At 45.4% G+C, this 21,083-nt stretch overlaps 1 protein-coding gene across 7 annotated transcripts in view; it reads left to right on the top strand.

The window, feature by feature from the left end:
- Positions 1 to 21,083, top strand: part of HIVEP2 (HIVEP zinc finger 2) — a 143,429-nt gene that overhangs the window by 37,798 nt on the left and 84,548 nt on the right. Inside the window, exon 1 of one of the 7 annotated variants that reach the window (XM_054819516.1) lies at positions 18,427 to 18,453. The exons of the other annotated variants lie outside the window; for them this stretch is intronic. The gene's annotated coding sequence lies outside the window, so the exon portion shown is untranslated. Of the gene's footprint in view, positions 1 to 18,426; positions 18,454 to 21,083 lie in introns of those variants that run through there. 7 annotated transcript variants of the gene reach the window in all.

Here is a 21,083-nt window from a genome sequence, read left to right as displayed (position 1 = left end):
AAAGTGACGAGGAGAGATGACTGCCTGCTCCAAAAGTATATATCTGGGTTTAACGAGCTGTATTTTTATATATGATTTTGAAGACAATGTTTGTCAGAAATGTGAATGATTTGCTTCTACATCAGTGATGTGAGAGCAGGAAGGAGCAGGGAGAGAAAGGTCATGCTTCATTGACCAATTTAGTGTGTTTTGGGAGAGCAGTTCACAACTCAGGTGACTTGGGTGCTGGGTGGTGAAAAGGTTTCCAAATCTGGCTGGACTCTGGGTCAGTTTGAAGAGAAGCTCCTGGAGGCGACATCTCCCAGTGAAGTGAGACAGCGTTGGTCCTGCTTGTGCTGGCAGGGCTTCTAGCGCGCCTGTGTAGCCCCCCACAGCAATCCCAGCTGGCCAAATACCATCAACCCGACCCTTTGCAGACTTTTTCTATGCGTTTGTTCAGACGTCTTCTCTATCGTCCATATCTAAGCACCTTTTCAGGAAGGATATAGGAATAATAATCTCTGTTGCTCTTGTTTCTTCTGGGCTGATTCATTTTTAAACGTTGAGAATTGTTTGTTGATAGATATTTTTTAAAGAAGTCATTTTGGGGTATGCGTGAGCATTGGTAATGGAAAGCTGGTTTGAAGAAGATGAGTTTTCCATTCTGCAGGGGCAGAGGTCTGGAAAGGACCCAGCAGGCCAGCTGGTCTGCTTTCCTGCCGTCACAGGTGTCTCGTCATGAAAAGGATGAATGCATCGTGGTTGACATTTTCACTTTTTTTGGTGGAATGAGGCTTTTTGCCAGTAGAGGGGACCTCTCAGAGAGTGGAGGGCAGGTTGTCAGGGAGAAGCGGTTGTTGGAGCGGCGATCTCCATGTTCCCTGGGCACAAAGAGCAAGCAGCCGTCTCTGTGCCGCGCTTTTAATGAGCTGTGGAGCAAGGGATGCTGTGTCTCGCACCTTGTGAGGCTTCTTCTGATATGCGGTAATAACTCTCATGGACTTGCCATCTACCCAAATCACGATGAAATTTCCTTTGACCGGTGAATGCAGGAGTCAGAAGGAAGTGAAGGGTTTTGCGTTTGTCTTATCTTTTGGATGTTATTTTGGTGTTCCTCTTTTGCCGGTCCTCATATAGCATTGCAAACGTTTCAGGAAACTAATCGGCAAGAGCACAGCTCATATAAAGGGTCGGCCTGCTGGAGGACGAGGCTTTGCTTATTACAGAAAAGCTTCTGAGACAAGTCAACAGCTGAAAAGATTACACACTTCCACAGGAAATTAAATTTCAGGTAATATAGTGAAAGAATGACAAAATGGAAAGGGCATATATAACGTATTTGTGATTATTAAGTGGTAGAAAAATGAAAACTTGAGATCCAATGAAGTGCATGTAATTTAGATATGGATGCAAAATTCCTAATAGCTTTTAAAAAATTTCGCCCTCCACTTTCCTTTACCCTCTCTCGGTGTTGTCTCAATGTGGAAAATCATTAATGCCTTGTAAAATTATGTCGACTTTTAGGCACGTGATACTATAAAGCATTTAAAACAAGTTTCAGAGCAGTCATATGGAATCCAGTTAGATTGCATTTTTCAGGAGAAGGTGCATACATGACACCAGACCGGGAATGAGAGGCAAGAGCTTCCTTCTTTGCCTCGTCCTTCTCCCACGTGGACGTGCAGTGCTGACAGAGGGGGAAACTTTACTTCCCCGCCTGCCCGTGCCCCTCGCCGATGGTGGGTGGAAGTCCCAGCCCCGTCCCAGCCGCTGACCGGAGGCTGGCGTCGCCGGTGCAGTCAGGCTGCAGGCGCGCAGGGGACTGTTCCGGTTGCACACCTGCTGAGGGGACCTCTTGGTGCCAAGGTCCTCGCTGCTTGCCTAAGGTGCGGGCAGGTGACGCATCGCCTCTTCCTCTCCTCCTCAGGGTCAGCGTAGGCACCATGGTGAGCCGGGCTCTCTCCTGGCCAGGTGCTTTCAAAACATAGGTTTTCTTTCAAAGGGGACGGTAATAACTTGAAACATTTTAATAACTTTTCCTATAAGATCTGGTTACCTGCAATTGGAAAGAATAAGCAGGACTCTGGCAGATTTAACTTTATTAACCATCATAAATCCTTTCCCTTTTGACTCTAATCAGTCCCTGGAGTCCTTTTAATGCTCTTGACATTGCACTGGCCTTTCATCACAGCACAATATACATTTTTCTGTAACTAGAAAACCGATGGCGAGAGCCTTATGTAAACCCGACGTAATGGACGCAGCGGTGGGGACGTGCGACTGTCAGACGCTCGCTGCCAGTGCAAGGAGGAGAGGGAGCTTATTCTGCCAGCACGGCTCTTCCCTTGGTGGAGGGAAGGAGAGGGGACCTGAAGGCGCCGGTGCTAGCAGGGTCTAGCGTGCCCCCGCTAGCACCCAGGAACCGGGGACCATCCGCTTCGCTCTGGCCCAGACAGACGGACCAAGAGACAGCGGTGCTTTTGTGTCTTCTGCTGGCGAGCGGGGGGGTGCCGGGGGCCAAACCCTGTCTCAGAAAGCCCCTCTGTGAGCAGTCCCCAGGGCAGTGAGCGGCAGGAGGTCACCAGCGGCTGCCGGGCTGACCCAGCCACCGGGAGCTGCTGGCCAGGAGGAGGTCGCCGGCGGCACCGGGACCGGGCAAGCCTGCTCGGACGGAGGAGCTGGGTGAATGGATCTTTTCTGTGCCGGGGACAACGCTAAAAGGAAGGAGTGTTACCAGGTGGTCGAGGGGCAGGCACCTAAGCAACAAACGCCTTCTTCATAAAATAACTACCTGGGTTATTGCCTTTCTGTCCAGCCCACGCGCAAAATCCTCCGGAAAGCGAGAGGGGAATTCCCGGGTCGGTAGTCTGTCTGTCTCTCTGCTGTCCAGGAATTCATGGGATGGAGAAAGCATCCCAAGAATCTGCCCCTGTGTGCAGGGAAGCTAAATTTCCTCTTGTTTTTCCATATACACAAGTCAGCAAGTTTCTTCAGCAAATGCTTTAATTTTAAGCTTAATACTATGCAAATATTTAACTTTGGACAAAAAAACCCTCAAGCTGGCTTCAGAGCATGGACTGGCTTCCAGCTGTTTCTGCAGGTACAGATCCAATGTTTACATGCACGAATGGTTATTTGTTGGTTGGTTTGTTTGGTTGCTTATTATGGTAATGTTTTTATAATGAACTTGGATATTTGTGTACCCTGTTTTTGCTTTGAACACAAAAATCTATATATTTGCAATGTGTGTACAGCCATTTTCAGAAGCTTTGGCAGAAAGCTGAAGGTAATCACTGTAGGCTGAATCTTTAGATGACACAGAGTTGTACTGACTAATTTTTTTCTCTAACTGAAGTGCCCAAAGCTGTGCTCACCGCTGAAAGCCCACCAGCCTATGTTATGAGAAAAAGGTGTGGAAAGATCTGGTGTCTGCTGCAAGAGCTTTATACTGTAATTTGATTGTCCGGACAAATGGATGCAAAAGAATATTCAGCAGGATAGTCAAGAGTATTAGCAATAAATATGTTAACTAGGTTTCAAAAATCTGCTTAAATGTTACCTTGATATATAATACTCTGCTGTATGCACATATATTTCATATATGTATGCTTTCTCCAGCCCTTGTCTCAGCTGCTGCATGCCTGCAAACAGCCTCTTAGTAAAAAGGGAAAGTCCATAGTCTTGTGGACCTTCTATAATGTGCTCAGTGTGCAAGCTATTGACCTCACGAAGACAAGAATAGCTATGTCAAATGTGTTTCATTTGCATGTGGCAAGATAGAAAAAGCAAACTCTGTGTGAAGACGAGCAGACAAGAAAGACACCGAATGCCTTAAATACTAAGGGAGTTAATGCTATGCAGTGATTTTGCTTCTGTTATAGGAAGTGTAAGAACAGTATGCTTCCTGGCGTACATCACCATCTAAACGGCAAAGGTTTCAGTTCCATGGCAACACGAAGAGCCCGATTGTGCTTAAGGTGTATGTATTAATGCATTCAGAGTGAGGGGTTGGGAGTGAGTGGGGAAAAAATAAAATATGCTGAATGTTTCCCGTTTATTTATTTATATTTAAAGTAAAGCCTTTGTTCTTAGAAAATGATAACTGACATGAATATACCCGCCGCTGCCCCCCCCCCCGTTCTCTCTGATTCTTGTTTAAATGTGTTTTTCTCAGGCAAAAAGCAAATGAAGAGGCTGGTTTGTTGGTATTTTTTTTGGTAAGACTAAGTGCAGCAGCACTTTAATGTTGCAAGAAAATGCTATTAATTCCCGAGACTGTTGTATATCCCTGGAGAGAAAGACTTAGGGGGGGGCGGTTTTTTTTCCAAGATGTACTGCTTTACAGAGCAAAGATGTACTGCTTTACAGAGCAGAGTGAAACAGTTGTTTGGGGTTTTTTATTACTATTTTTTTCCTTCATCTTTTTGATCTGCCCTCTTTCTGCCTTTCTCTACATCCACCTCCAGTTTCCCCCACCTCCCCTGGCTGAGGAGCAGGAAACGAGACTGAGCTCCATTTCCTGACATCCAAAGAAATATTAAAGTGTGAGGAAGCGGCGTATTTTGTTTTGCCAGCCAACTTGGGTTCGCAGACCCGCACTAGGAAGGCACCTGCTCCCAGACAGGGTCAGGAGTCACCCTCCGGAGCAACTGGGCAATGGGCCAGGGAATAACCAAAAGCTGATCATTACATGAATTTTGTTTGATCTGCTCGGTTGACTGCATGAATGTAGGAGCAGGGACTGTGACAAATGCATTTTACTCGGGGTGAAGAGCTACCTAAGGCTGGTCCTGCCAGCTGTGCTGATGGGTGGATGAATTGCGGATTTCCAAGGTTTAAAGTCAGACTGGGTGGTGGGGGAACCTCCAGATGTTAGCATTTCTGAGGCTAACAGCAGTGCTAATCTGGCATGGTAAAGCTGACAGAAACTGGCAAGGGAAACTGGATTTACAGCTGCTTTGCATTGCTAAAACAGGCAAAGTAGCCAGAACGTATAAGTGGATCTGGCTTATAGATTTCAGCGAGGTTTCTCTCTGTAACTGGGGAGAGAATACAGCTCTGCAGTTGGAAGTTGGTCGACCACTCTTCTCTTGCTGTGCCAGGAGAAATAGAAGTTGTCTCTCCCTTATCTGTACCGTACCCCCTTTTTTTTTTTGACTAGCAACAGGAATTTTTTTTTTTTTTTCCCTTAAAAATAAGGCTTGCTTTCATTGAAGTGGGAACCCTGTCTTTGAGATTCTACTTGGGGGAAATTTGTCCCTGTTCAGGAGACATGGGTAAATCTTTTCTAAGGGAATAAATAGAATTGAAATGATTAAATGACCCTGTCTTGGCATTCTACAAAGGGGTGGATTTCACCCTCGAGGCAGCAGAACTGTGAAGTAAGAAGGTGTCATTTTTAAACAGCCACTTTCTGAGCGAGAGCGGCACTGGTAAGCCTGAGCCACTTGCTAATGCTGCCTTTGATGTTCTCCCAAATCTGTTTTTGTTGTTGCAACTTCTAGTTTCTGCACAGCCCCCCAAAACAAAAAAACAGAAATGGCTCATGAAATACTAGCACATGCTTCCCAAATTAGGTGGCACCTTCGTTTTCCTGACATTTGACAAAGGGACTGTGCATACAACCCTGAACGAAGAGGAGGAATCGCTCCAGCCAGCAGCGTAGTAAGGGAGGTGAAGGATTCCTGTGTAGGTGTCCCAGCCTGGCATAGCCCTCCAAACACGCTAGCTAGTGTTTGCAGGCACCTTCCCAGTGGAGCATCTCATTCAGCCTGGTAGGAAGGATGAAGAGAAAGCACTAAGAGGAACATCAAAGAAAGAAGAAAAGGAGGAGAGAAATCAAGGACAGGAAGAGTGAGGAAACAGCAAAGGCAGAAGGGCGAGCAGAGGAACAACAGGGGGCTGGGAAGGGCACAACACAGGAAAGAGGTGATGCTCTAGTGCCTATGATGGAAAAGTTGTTTTTCAGATGTAATGTAGACCAAAAAAAAAAAAAAAGGCAAGAAAATTAAAATACATGAAGTGGGAGAAGATATCAGAGTGATGAGGGAGGAGACTTCAGATTGACATGAACAGAAAAAATACAGAAAACACCCAGATGAATTTCATACACTGGTCCAGCCATTTTAAAATAGTAGCTGCTGAGTTTGTAACATCAAGAGCTTGTGACGTTCTCCGTGTGGAGGTTTCGGGGGCTAGTGGGGAGCAGCAGGGCCACATAAGGAGGCTGCTGCAGGCACCAGAGTGGTTGGAGGCAGATCTCTTCTGTGCACCTTGACTGGAAGCCAGGTATGAATATCCCTGAGGAAAATTGCCCATCCTGCATTTGAAGACTGGCAGTCGGAAACATGTGTCCGGTTTTCTCTGAAGGTATCTGAGGAAGGGCTGTTGCCATGCAGGGAGGGATAAGGGCTCCCGCTAGATCCCTCTTCTTCCACTGGTTCAAGCTATCTAGGCTACCAGAAATAAACAGCTGAATGGAAATTTCAGTTCTGGCTGTGAAAAGAAGCTTTTGAATGAATTCTACATCAAATAACGAATGTCTTCTTTCCTCCTCCTCTCCACCTACCTTGTTCCTAAACATTAACATTTCATGTCACTTGAGCTAAGTTCAGTGTCAGACTCACCAGATCCTGCTGAAAAATACACCCCTCTTTTGTGGCAAGCTGGAGAAGATGAGAGGGTTGTGGTGTTTTTTCTTCTCAGTCTCTGCTCCGCTGGGAGAAGCAGCTAAGGCTGTGTGAAGCTGTCTCCTTCCCACTTTCCTAAACTTCGCTCCTAAAAATGCTTCTCGCTCGGCGGCTTTGCTGCTTCTCTGAAGGAGGCATGGCTTGGCCCGCTTCGTGCCATCGCTTGCCAGGGGATGTTTTCTGAGATTGTGGTGACTTTCATCATGATAGGAGGCTGAAGAAGATTTCTGTGGAATAAGTCACAGGCACTGCTAGCTGTGCCATTTGAAAATCGTTACTTAAGCATGAAAGAGAAGAAAACAGGAATTACGAGATTAAAGCCCTGCCCGAAGCCCCAAACCTCCAAATCATTTCTGCCATTTCTGCTTCCTGTTTCCTCAACACTTGGGCTGTACTTGCATGATATACTTGAACTTTCCTCCAAAACCAGAAAGGTGAGAAATACCCTTTCGCTGCAATCGGTTGTTTTGTGGGCAGCGGTACCGGTGTGTGTTCTCCCGTGGCCCTTTCCCCCCAGAACACCTCACCCACCTCCTTTATGTCTCTGCCGGGGGGAGGATGGGGGGGGGGGCTACGCACCCCTGCTCGCTGCCAGGGTGGCCGTGCAACACTCGAGGGCTGAGCTCAGGGCGTCGCTCTGGCTTTCCTCCTCAGAGCCAGCTACCAATATTTTTGAGACTCGTGAGAATGTAATTACTGAATTTTAGTGAAATTTGTTGTCCAGGAGAGAAGACGTGAATGTCTGCAGAGGTGCAGAAACGTGCATTGAAATAGTGGGTTGGTTGTACAAGAAGGGGAATGGTCCTCCCTGGGCAGTCGTGTCTGAAGTACTCTGCAGTATGTAGTAGTATTTACGATAAAGATGAATGCTTTTATGGTAAAAGCAGGGGGACCTGAGCTCACCTGGAGACCTTAATAATTTTTCCGACTACAGAGAAAGCAAGTGGTGACGAGACAGAAGGAGGAAACATTTGTGAAAACAGACCTTTTGACTGTGAGCACAGTCTCGCCGCCTTTGGTGGAGTGAGCAGAGACGTTCCTGTATCGCACTGTAGTTATGCGGAGATGTGCTGATACTTGCTTACTTTGATCAGTGCTGAAAAACAGAAGCAAGAAATTGAATGTGGCTTTGGGGTGCTGGAATACAAGGCTGAATCACCTGAAATCAAAGCCAGTTCTGGGTGGAAATACAATGGCTGATGTTTGTGTAACCCCAAATCTCTCAATCTGTACCTGAATTTACTTCTCAGATGTTAGACAAAAATCACCCTTTCCACAGATGCGGTGCAAGCAAGGCAGCCATTTCTGCACAACAAGAGGAGGTTTTTTCCCTTCCCTCACCTTGGCGTCCAGTCCAGCCATTAGGAATCAGATTTAACCCTCAGTGTTTGTTTCAGGCACTGAGAGTCTAATTCTTTTCCAGCAGCAAACCAATTATTTTTGATAGACACACTAGTTGTTTGTTAATTTATTTATAATCAGTTTTCCAAGAGGTTGCTTTGATGTGGGAGGAACTGAATTCTTTGGGTGCAAATGCTCACTGCTGACTCTCTTCTTAGTCATTAAGAGATGTTTTTCACATTAAGGCACCTTTACTTTTAAGGGAAAATGTCAAGCATCTTCTGATACCAGACATACGGAATGTGTGGTTGCCTAAACATTTGCTGAGCTGCAGCACGTGAGGACAGGGGCAGCCAAGACCAGCCCAAGGCTTCGCCAGCCCCCCGGGCAGAGGCTGAACAGCCCCCCGTCCCCTCTGGCTGCTCCGCTGCTGCAGCTGCCTGCACCAGCCCCCAGGACCTGAGACCCCGCGGGTGCTGGTTCCAGCTACCGACCTACATCCCTGCCGATGTGCCTCCACGCTAAAAGATGTCATTGTTCTTTTCCAAAAAGAACGTGTCTTTTTTTTCTTCAATTCCCTTGCCACCTTTTTGTATTTTCCAACTGCAGCTCTTTTAAGGCTCCCTGCCTCTGCAGTTCTTGCCTTTGTATAGGTTATTTTTGGAAACTGGGGAACCAGGAGGAGGGATGAAATTTAGGGGAGTTAACTGCAGTATAAGTAGAACACTCTTTCCCTTGGTGTGCTCTTTCTTCCCTCTCCTTTCTTCTTGTGACCTCCGTGGTCCGACCCCCATCGCATCGCTCGTTCCAGGGCAAGCCGCAGCCAACGCTCTTTGTGCCCAGCGAGCAATTTCTTCCTGCGCGGAGGTGTGCCGGTTCACAAGCTGTGCTCGACGCTTCCTCCCTGCAGCGGCCATCGTTTCTCTTCTGCTTTTCTGGGTCAACCAGTTGGCCAAAAAGTGGTAGGTGGTCAAGCAGAGTTTTGAGAGCTGTGAAATACTGCTGGTGCTTGGGAGGTTATGTGCCTTAGGGTAAATGGTATGCAGAGAAGAACGTGTTTCCCTTGTTACTTCCTCAGTGGGGCAGCCCTATCAAGGTGGTTGGCTTTTTCTTGGCGCGTCAGTGTGTTTTGACATCAGAAGCGTTACATGCCAGTTACCAAACTTTGCAAGAAAAAAGGAATTTTTTGGAAGCCTGGGGAATAGCGACTGAACCCTGAGCTGGCAGGGAGACTGGGAGCTCACCTTTCGGCTCTGGGACATGTGGCAGGTGGTGGGGAGCCCCGACCTCCAAACCCTCTGAGCTCTCCTGCATGGGGGTGACCACTTCACATCTTTCAATTTGAACGCAAAAATTAAGGAGAAATTTTCTATGAAGGAACACCCAAGGACTTTCTTTTTTCTGTGTAGGTTTTCTAAAATCACTAGTGTATCAAAAGACATTGACCATACGGGTCAGGCTGCCCTTTTGATAACTGAGACAGTATTCGGATAATTGAGATGCCTGTGATTGCCCATGAAAATTTGCTGATGTTTACACTACTGTCAGGTATTGAAATCACACCATAATATTTATTGTGGGATCTTGCAATGGATTTTAAAATAGATCGATATCACAGCACAAAGTGGGAATTTTCCTCATTTTTTCTGTGGTTATGATAATACCTAAATAGCAGTATAGTGTAGTAAATGTTAAAAGCTCATTTTGCATGTACTGATAAGAGTACATTGGTAGAGGAGGAAGTAACTTGAGTTTGGTTGGTAAAGCCGACAGGAGAATGGTGGAAATCAAAGCAGGGGATGATTGTAGACTCAAAGCAGTAACATGCCGTCTGAAAGATGCGTTAGGGTCAGCGACATAACAATAAGTGATAATGAGGAGGACTTTAACCCTAAATTTAAAAAAAAAAGAGGCAGATGATTCTATACAAGAAGCTGCACAACTGATGCAAAAAGTCAACCAAATATAGAGAGAATGAAATCAACAGAACATGAAGTACTCTCTTAAAATACATAGAAATGGAGGGAGTTTACTACCATGCTATGGCAGAGATCAATTAAACTTTGCAGAATGGTTATGCAAAATGTTTGCTGTAGGGAAATCACCATTTTCCATAGATCCTAGGAAGGAGTGCTGGCACGATGCCGGCAGTGATTTATTTTCACCCAGCACTGGTGCTTGTGGCTGGCACTCAATGAAATCTTCCAGGGTAAATTATTTATTTAATTAAGAACGGCCACAGTTGCGCTGAGAGACTGGCAGCGCAGCAGCAGGAAGTCTGTTAGAGATTAAGTCTAACTTCTTACAGATAGGCCGCTTATGCATGCTATAAATAATTAAAATCGTAAATAAGTGTATGTTGGCATTTTTGTTTAAGCTTATTAACAACAGTTCATAATATCGAATGTGTTGTATGTACTGCCATGCGTTGCAGTCGTCTAGTTCCTTGATTAACTGACGCAGAGGCTTGTGCAGCAAGCTAAGGCATCAGATTGTTGCTAACTGAACTTTTGAACTTTTCATAAGAAAAGGAGATGTCAGTAAGAGAAGAGTCAAATCTGTGATTGTGTAAGCATGAGCAACCCCCAAAATTGCATTTCAGTAGGCATTCCTGTAAGAGAGAAATCCCCCTCTTCTTACGCCAAATAGGCACGGTAATGCTTTCTTCTTACTTTAACGTATTCCAGAGATAACAGTTATAGCTGGTGGTTTGAGGAAGTCTCAGGAAGAGAGGAATCTGAATATAACTAATGAGAGAAGCTGTCGTTTGAGAAGAAATCCTTGGAGAGTTTCCACAGGATTTCATATTGTTATCTGTGGTTTGTTTTTTTTTAAAAAAGAAAAGGTGAAGCAATGTGATTTAGTAATTGTGCTTTTGTCAATAAATTTGATTTTTGAAGAATGAATTCTGAGTTTGGTCCTTGCTTTGTTTCCCTGATTGTTGAGTAATAAGAAAAAATCTTGCAAGAGGAAAAGAAGCCACCTCTTTCAGGAAACCACTTAGTTTGGCATGAAGGAAAAAAATGGACAAACGTTTTGAAAAATATCAGAAATAGACAGTTTTGAAACATCAGACATATTTGGTTATGGATGGGCCTAATAAGCAAATCAACACAGAGCTAAATTCACCTTCCGAGGGCAAGTTCCCCTTTCAGCGGGTGCTGGCGGCGGGGGGGCAGCGGGCAGGCTGCCAGCAGCCGAGGTGGGGCTCTCTCCTTTGCATGGGGTGGTTTGGACCTTCCTCTATCCTCCCCCTCACTTCCTCCACGGCCCTGCGGGCTGCCCGACGGTCCTTGCTGAAGCCGTGGGCAGCAACATCTGAAACACCCCTCGACTTTGAGAGGCTGGTTTTTGTCTCCGCAGCCAGGGCTCTACAGCGCTGCCAAAACTTGGAGCAAGCGGGTGATTGGGGTTTGAGGAAGGGTTTCCCACTGTCCCGGCTGTGGTTTCACATCCCAGAGGGGCTGCTCCTGCTACCTGTCCTCTGTGGCCACCTGCCTGAGCCCACACTGGGCTGGTTTGGGCAGCTGGATGGGCAGCGAGCTGTTAGGTGGCCAGGGATTTCTGATGGGTTAGCACCTCGGACTGACTCCCCGTGGGCTGGCAGGAGCACATGGCTGGCTTTGGGAGGGAAGAAGCAAAGTGGCATCTCCCCATCTTGGGTGGCAGCTCGCCATTGGACTGACCTTGCCAGAGCATGAAACTGCATCCTCAACGTGCCGATCATATCTTGTACGTGCAAGGTCGTTCACACTTGAGTACTATGTTACATTATCATGGTAATCAGGAATGGATACTGAGAAGATGATGGTGAAGAACAGGGGTGTTTCCTATAGTGCCCTTTTCCACTCCCCACTTCTGGTGACCCCAAGTCACTCTCTGTGTTTCCCTTTCCAGATGGAGTTAGAAATGGGCATAAATTCAGAATTGGGGTTTTATTGGCACGTCCTGTGAACGATCAAAGATTGTTTGTGCAGATTTGCAATCAAACTACAAACTGAAATGAGTGTAATTTCAGAATAGTTTGTTTACAGTCGTTTTTATTTTTGCAAAGAAATAAAAGGTTTTACAGTATCTCCTAGGTACTCCTAGTTACTGTGCACTGGAATCGTAGAATCACAGAATGGTTTGGGTTGGGAGGGACCTTTAAAGATCATCTCGTTCAACGTCCCTGCTGTGGGCAGGGACATCTTTCACTAGATCAGGTTGCTCAGAGCCCCATCCAATCCGGCCTTGAACGCTTCCAATGATGGGGCAACCACAGCTTCTCTGGGAAACCTGTTCCAGTGTCTCACTACCTTCAGTGTAAAAAAATTCTTCCTTATGTCCAATCTAAACCCACCCTTTTTCAGTTCAAAACTGTTGCCCTTTGTCTTCTGCCTACAGACCTTGGTAAAAAGTCTCTCTCCATCTTATAAGTCCCCTTTATATATTGAAAAGCCACGATAAGGTTTCCCTGGAGCTTCCTCTTCTCCAGGCTGAACAACCCCAACTCTCTCAGCTTTTCCTCATAGGAGAGGTGCTCCAGCCCTCTGATCATCTTTGTGGCCCTCCTCTGGACCCACTCCAACAGGCCCATGTTTGTCTTGTTCTGAGGACCCCAGAACTGGATGTGCTATCCAGGTGGGGTCTCACAGGAGCACAGTAGAGGGGAAAAATCAACTCCCTTAACCTGCTAGTCATGTTTCTTTTGATGCAGCCCAGGATACAGTTGGCTTTCTGGGCTGCAAGCACAAATTGCCAGCTCATATCCAATTTTTCATCTACCAGTATCCCCAAGTCCTTCTCTGCAGAGCTGCTTTCAATCCATTCATCCCCTAGTCTGTACTGATACTGGGGATTGCTCCAACCCAGGTGCAGAACCTTGCACTTGTCCTTGTTGAATTTCAGGAGGTTCACACTGGCCCTCTTCTCAAGCCTGTCAGGGTCCCTGGGGATGGCATCCCTTCCCTCAAGTGTATCAACTGCACCACTCAACTTGGTATCATCCACAAACTTGCTGAGGGTGCGTTCAATCTCACTATGTAGTTAATAAAGATATCGAGCAGTATCAGTCCCAATATGGATCCCATTTTATACTGATCTCTACTTGGACATTGAGCCGTTGACTGCGACTCTCTGGATGCAGCCATCCAGCCAATTCCTTATCCATTGAATAGTCCATCTATCAAATCTGAACCTCTCCAACGTTGAAAGACAGGGATGTTGTGTGAGACTGTGTCAAAGACCTTACACAAGTCATACAATCATAGAATGGTTTGGGTTGGAAGGGACCTTAAAGACCATCTAGTTCCAACCCCCCTGCCATGGGCAGGGACACCCTCCACTAGACCAGGTTGCCCAAAGCCTCATCCAACCTGGCCTTGAACACTGACAGGGATGGGGCATCCACAGCTTCTCTGGGCAACCTGCTCCAGTGCCTCACCACCCTCATAGAGAAGAATTTCTTCTTAATATCTAATCTAACTCTACCCTCCTTCAGTTTAAGGCCATCACCCCTTGTCCTATCGCTACATGCCCTTGTAAAAAGTCCCTCTCCAGCTTTCTCATAGGCCCCCTTTAGGTACTGGAAGTCAAGATAGATGACATCAGTTTCTCTTCCCTTATCCCCCAATGCAGTCACTGTAGAATAATATATAGAATAAACCTGTTGATGGTTAAATTTATTTGGTCCCTTCAAGTCAAGTGGCATACATAAGATGTGGACAGATCACTGACACTACTATTATTTTTCATCACCATATTCTAAAAGTACTTTTAAAGAATTTTGGTAAAGAACAGATCTGAAAAGTATTTTAATTAATGTCTTGGAATAGGAAAGTACACTTTCCTCAACTTACAATTACTCAACTGTAAACAAGCTAGTTATTTAATAGACCTAAACCGAGTACAGTGAAATGAAGAACCCCCAGATCCTTTTGCTGCAGCTCCAGAAAAGGCTATTGCTATAAAATACTAGTTTCTCATTTCAACAAAACCTGGTTCCAGGTGCTCAGACAACAACTTTCCTGAGTTTCATAGTTGGATTTGCTTTAAAACTTTGGCATAAACCCTACAATTTACTGTTTACTATGCTACCAAATGTAACCAGTTTAGACTATATAATAGGTAGTGCTAATTTGAAATTTAAGTATACTTATTTCCAAAAATAAAAATGTTGATTTTCATGTTAAATATCTAAAATGAGCACAACTCCCACCACCGCGTTCCATTGTTACTCGTCTTAGATTTCTTCAGGGGTGTTTGCATGCAAAGGGAACTATCAGATTCCTCCTTCCAAATAGGGGAAAATCATTATGTAGTCTCAGAAGCCTCTACTTCTACAATATTTTAATTCTACTTTTCAATTATAGTCAATATTACCGGTTTTGCCAATGCTAGCATTGGGAGAAAAGCCCTAAGAGGTTGATGTGCAGGCAGAATGAGAATAGCATGACTATTTTTATGTTTCTGACATCAGTGTCCTGGTTTATCTAATGTTGTATGACACAGTGACTAAATGGTTCATACTATTCCATCCTCAGTGAGCCAAACATCTTTTCCAATATTGTCCCTTGTTTCAAAAGTTGTAGAAACTTTTTAAAAATAATTTGCTAATTTGGGGGATTCTCTTACTATCTGTTTGGAAAGCTAATAGTCTCTTTATTTTTCATAAACAATATTCCTACACTGCATTAATGTGTAGTCCTAATTGGATACTCATGGGTCAGTAAGAGATAATTCATCAGCTTGAAATACAGCATTTTAAAACTACCACGAAGCTTTGTTGCAACAGGACATCTCTGCACTCTTTTATACTTATTTAGATGGGTATGTTTAGTTGCCGTCATGATTCCTGTTCTCTTGTTTGCCTGTTTTCACTATTTTTTCTCTATATTGAAAAGCAATACGTTTTTACTACTGGGAACAGCAAAAGCTGCTCCTGCCAGGGCCTCATTTTTCCACATCTCCTTTTACCCCATAGATGTCACCTTCACCGCCCATCTGTCACATTCCCACTTCTGTACCTATTCTGTGCAAGGGTTTGCTGGGTTCCTTTATGTTTCAGGAAAACAGGCTTTTGAAAAGTTTGTTGGCTTCCAGAAGTAATTGCACAAACCAGGCTTGTGCTAGGTCTCCTGTATGAGGACTGACAGAACCGACAGCTGGTTGTTAAAAAAGAAAGAAGTGAACTATGCCAAAAATTTCGCTTTCCAAATGGAGTAAAATGCCTGTTTTACATGAACAAAAGGTTTTCACTATTCCTTGTTCAAACAACCCCTCGGTCTTTTAATGATGTAGAGATTTGGATTGCGTGCCCTTAATGAGTATTGACCCAGTCTGTGGTGTCCTTTTCTTGGGAGGCGTGTGTGAGAAAGAAACGTTAGCTGTAATGTTGTAATAAGGTGCTACAGAAAAGGAGCCCCAGGACCCTTCCAAAATGCCTGGCTGCTGTGATTAACCCGTTCTGTGTTTGAACAGGCGAATGGCACGTGGGACGTTAACTTTCCATGCACAGCTGGATGTTGCAGGAGCAGCCTGGTGCTTCCCAAACTTTTGAGCAGTTACTGCTTTACAGCTGCTGTTCAGACACAGAAATAGGAGAGTGTATGCTGCAGCTTTCTTCTTCCCAATCAAGGTATAAACAGGCCTTCTGAGAATTATGAATGCAGCCCCCAAAGTTAGTCAATCTCACAGTATTTATGTTGAGCTTCAGATCCTGGTCTCCCTTCTACGTTTACTTTGATTAATGATTGATATGGTGCTATGGACATCTCTATGGCTTTAATTAAATGCACAGAGACAGCCAGCTCCGGCCAGCCTCTTGCCTCATGCAGCTGGGCAAGAAGGAAGAGAACGGAGCTTTAACCCTGCTTTCCACACAGCCTCCCCACTCTCGCGTCCTTCGAGTGGCTGGTGGCCGCTGGCGTGACTCAGAGCAGCTGCACCCGCTGTTGGAGTTGCCAAAGAGCTGTCCTGGCCCCCTGCTCCTTGTCCTGTTCCTCCCCTGGTGCCGGGGCCACCACAGGCACGGTGTCTCCTGGGGCAGCTCTTCCTAGGCGGAGATTTCCCTCCAGCTGGAGGAGTCTCCTGTTGGGGATTTGGACATCATTTCGTTTGCCTCATCTGACACAACAGAGACGGTGCCCAGGGTATGCGTTAGCATCTCTGCCTCGCGCCTTTTTCAGTTCTGAAGATGCAGCAGCGCTGCAGGCACGTCCCCACCACAGCTATGCAACGGTGTGGTGATGGGGCCGCGTACCTCAGCCGGACCCGATGCAGCCTCTGCGGAGAGGGGCTGGGGGGGAGGGGGGGAAACATGGCGGGTGGAACGGGGAGCGCGTCCATTGGACAGATGTCGATGTGAAAGAAGAGGCAAGCTCTCTCCACTTGCTCAGGTTTGCGCAATGGCAAAAGGGAGGTCCCGGGCTGCGAGTTGTGAAACTGCCTGATCCATCGCTGACGGACGTTACATGAATTCCAGTGTGTGAGGCAAAACATAATATATGGCTTATAAGCTGTTTAAAGGCTCCTGAGGAAGGGGGCGGATTATAATACCCACTTCTGAACGGGTGAGAGGCTTCATGTGTTTCACATGAGACATTGCAGGTTGTATTTTCCCATGGAATTTGCAAACTTGCTAAAAAGTATATTTAGCTACTTCACAGGTTCTTGGTGACGTGGTATATCTTACACATTTACACCTCTCCTGGTTTTCGTGACGCTTGTGTTATTGTAAGAGCTCCTACAATTGATAGCACTAGGGGATTTGAATGTTTTGACTCTCACATCTTCTGTAGGAAGCAAATTGTTTTATTCCAGGATGTTGCACTGAGTGGGCACTAGCAAAAGTCCCAGGAATGACAGGAGGAGAAAAGAGAGACTGGTACTAGGTGTCTGCAGCAAATTGGTTAGGATAATCAGCTAGAGGGCACCAATGAATATTTCTTCTTAGGGCTGTTAAATTAGGCCATGTGGACTGTCAGCATATATATGCATGAGAGAAATGCGAGGGCTTTACGAAACAGTTGTGCTAAAAATAATTTTTGGTGTTATTTTTAATAATGTTATCACAGATGAAGAAAGTGAGGTAGAAGTTTGTAGCCTGGAACATTTCTTTCTCCTGCTTTACAGAGTAAACACTATAAATCCTTGAGTGTTTGTTTGGCTAGGTAATGCTTTCCAAAAGTATGTCAATGAAGTAGGCACTGGAGTCATAAAATACATTCCTATATTTAGATTTTAAATATGCAATAGAAAGTCATTAAGTTTTAGACTCCTAAGCACCAAAATTGCTTCTGAAAAGGGGGCTTGGATGTTAAAATCAGTTAAAAAAAAAAAAAGATTTTAATATTGCCAGAATGGTAGTCAGTGTTTCGCCATCGGCAGTGTTAGTAGGCTCAGTTATATCATAGTAAGTTTGGTTGCTGTGCGGGCATGAGAAGGATCCTGAAGCTGTTGAAGGGCTCGGGAGTGTGGGATTACCAGTTGATTGGTTAATTTAAAGAATTATGTTTTTAACTGGATATTAATGCCAAAAAATCCAGTTGCACAGAATCATAGAGTAATTTAGGCTAGAAGGGATCTCCGGGGGTCATCTTTCTAGCCCCTGCTCAAAGCAGGTACCTGGTTTTGCATGTTGTCAATAACTTACCTTTATGTGGTTTTGATTTGTGCAAGAAAGATTAACTATTCAGGTCTTTTTTGTTTTTGAGTAGTAGAGAGGCAAATGCCAAAGAGGGGTAAAAATTAAGCCAAAAGTATTTTACAAAGATTTATTTTGCAAAAAGATTTATTTTACAATGCTATCCGGATAGCGTTGAAGCGTCACCACAAAATCCCACCCCACTTCGCATATATTGATTTTTTTTTTTTTAGAACAAACATTGCTCTTGGGTAGCATGAGGGACTTAGTTTGTGAATTAATTTTAAGTTGTTCTTTTCATTGCTGGCTAATATATGGAAGGAACTGGTAAATAGTAAGAGCAAAGGCTATACAGCATTTTATAGCCAGTGGTTCTGTTTAGACTTAATCCCTATAATGCAGTGTTAAAATTTACAAAACAGCTTGTGATTGCAGTAGCTTATTTAAACCAGCTATTTGTGGTTATGTCTGCTGAGGAAACTTAAACTTCAACGTTCCCCAGCCATCTAATAGCAGCAAATTGACTGCGGGTCTCTTGTAAGAATATCTAAATGTAGGCTGTTGAATAATCCCTTTGGGGGCCCTGTAACTATTTTTGTGCCTGGATATGCGTCATCAGTGGGTATTTTCTCTGGTGACTAGCTTACATCAGTAGGTCTCCTACCATACACTCTATCAGTGAGTGACTTATGATTGATGGGAGTCACGGCTGCTGTTTAGCTTTTATCTGTGACCTCAAATAATGGACAACAGGAATTTCCAGGCTGTTAAATTCCTTGAATGACTGAAGACACGGGATGACTCTGCTGATACACGCAGGTAGTACCCAGATACTGGGTGTTCACCGGGGGCCGAGGCGGGGAGGAAGGAGAGGGGGGTTCCTCGGCTGCAAGGCAGTGAATCCGGCTCCGACGTGGAGCCGAAAGGTACGCTGCCCCCGACGCCGGGGAAGCAGCCGCGCCGGAGGACCGCCGAGCGACCGTGATGCTCAGGCTAACTCTCCCGAGCTCTCTAGCAATACGTGTCTGCTGGTGGCAGTGGCGTCTCAATGTGTTTAACTGGCTGATCTTTCGGGCAGTTCGTCGGTCCGTTTTATCCCAGGGAGACGCCGTTTGCAGCTCCGTGGAGGGAAGTGCTGTGGAATTTTCAGCTGCAGCCTGGTTGTTTTCTTAACCCTTTTTGTTACTGCCCGTGAGCGGCGAGCGGATTTGTTGGAGTGCTTAACCCAGGTGCTGTCTGGGCTAAATCTGAAGGTGCAGTAGGCTACATGGTTTTAAGGTTAAGTTGCACCTGCCACAGTGACATGCAGTCACCGAGCATGCAGTCGTAGTTCATTTCCTGGTAGTTCAGTGCTGCCTATTACGAAAATAAGGACTGCAGCTACTGAGTTACCCCCTTTCTCCCGCTCTGCCTTTCTGCCAGAAGCTGACGTGCGAAACGGGGCTGCAAGACAGCTACGAGATTTTTGTGAGTGTTACCTGTGATGAATTGAGCAGCCTGAGTCAGCCCTACGGCAAGGCACTTTTTGTCATTTCTTCTTCTTTCCCCCCTGTTCTTCCCGTCTCTCCTGGGCTCAGTCCCTTTGATACAGCTGTGATAGGAAACAAATCGGCTCTCTGTGAACTCGAGCTCAGAAGTCTTTCAAGCCCTTTTGCTGGCAACCAGCGAGTAAAAATGACAGACATGGATGATCTCGGTGTGATTGATGATTAAAAAAAGTCCTTAATGCTGTTTATCACCCGGCATTGTTTGGCTGGGGGAGGATAGCAGCTGGATCCAAATTCCTCCTCACCACTTCTTCCTGTTGGCAGGTGGCCCTCCACATGGCTTGCAAACTCTCATGCAACTCTTACTTATTTGAGCGCCTACTATTGCTTTTCACTGGAGGTGATGGCAGATTGGGTTTTGTGCAGGATTTTGAGACTTGCAAACTCTCAGAGGGAAAACAGGAGCTTCGTTTTAACTCGCCCGTGTGTCTCCTCCTCCACATGTACTAGCCCAGAGGTCGTAGTTAATGAATGAAACCAAGCTTCCTGCAGGAGCCAGTTAACCCACGTCTGCGCGTTTGTTGACACGGTGCTTACATAAAGCTGCCTTCGGTACCAATGCATGTGCTGTTGTAGTGTGGATGCCCTTGCTCTGAGGGATGCAGGTTATGTATACCTTTCCACTCCTTGCAGACAGGTGCCTGGTACAACACGTGCTGGCTCTGAAGCAAGTTTCCTCATCTGCTCTCTGGCTAGCTGAGTGCTGGTTAGGAATTGCATTCGACAGAAGTAGTAGGAAGAGGAGCTTGGAAGATCAAGGGAGAGGGGGGAATTAGAAGGTTTTCATTGAACTGTGATTTATGAGTATACTCTTCCTTTGTTTCTATATACTTTTTTTTTTTTTGCAGTCACTTCAATAAGACTCTGTGGTTCATGACAAACTGGTTATATAATTCAAAATCCGTAAAAGATTAAGCACAAAAAGCTTGATGAATCTTGAGTCATTTGCATTAAAATTCAGTGAAGTTTCCTAGGGTACCGTGCTTAGAAAATGTAAAGCTTGCTAACTGGTTGATGTTGCTATATGTATGATTTGCTACAGCTTTCTAGGAATCATTATGCCCATTAACATCTTTTGGCTAATACTGACCTCCTTTTCCCTCATTTTTAGGGGGATTGTATTTTAGAGTAGTAATAGTATTTCAGGGTAGCTTTTATTTACAAAATTTTTGTGAAAGCTCAGTATAATGAAGTTTCCAGAAAGACTCTGCAGGCCTTCAAAACATTTCAGAAAGGGCCATCGTTTGCTAGGAAAAAGCATTAGCATGTTGCCTGCTGATTCCTGGTGCTTGGCACTGGGGCTGTCTGCAAGGCAGAGGGATGAAGTCCAAACTGACAAGTGGCAGCGTAGGTACCTCCCTGCGTGCTGTGACAGAGGAGTCGTGCCGGGGACAAACTAATTTAGGTGCTGACCCTGCAGTGAAGTCATGCCAGGTGGATGCCTGGGTCCATATGCCTGCACCCTGTTGACTTCAGTGACTAAGTGCAGGCACCAAGTTCTGCTTGCCCAGCTTGGATCGAGGAATGGTGACTGCGGTGGCGAAAGCCTTGTTTTTCCAGAAAAGCCTTCATCTATTCAGTGGCTACCTTTAAAATCTTGTTGGTTAGCCTGGACAACAGCTAACCAGATATTTCATCTTGGTAGTTAAAATAATGAGGTGTCGTGAGCAAGGGACTTCCCCCGCTGAAGCGTGTTGGTGAGCAACTGGTTCCCAGTGGGCACAGGGTTGTAATTACCATACTTGGGAGGCGAAAACGGAAGCTGAATCTGACACGGAAATATCAGGGGCTTCATTTATGAATTTCTTTTAATGCATCAGCCAAAGTAAAAGATTAAATACAATTCATTTCTACCTGTTAAATCCATGACTGCACGCTCTGTGCAGCTGCTGTAGTGTTGGA

The sequence above is a fragment of the Grus americana genome, chromosome 3 (assembly GCF_028858705.1).
Source record: "Grus americana isolate bGruAme1 chromosome 3, bGruAme1.mat, whole genome shotgun sequence".
NCBI lineage: Eukaryota > Metazoa > Chordata > Aves > Gruiformes > Gruidae > Grus > Grus americana.
The sequence above is the reverse complement of the archived record's forward strand: the minus strand, read 5'-3'. Positions and strand labels throughout refer to the sequence as shown.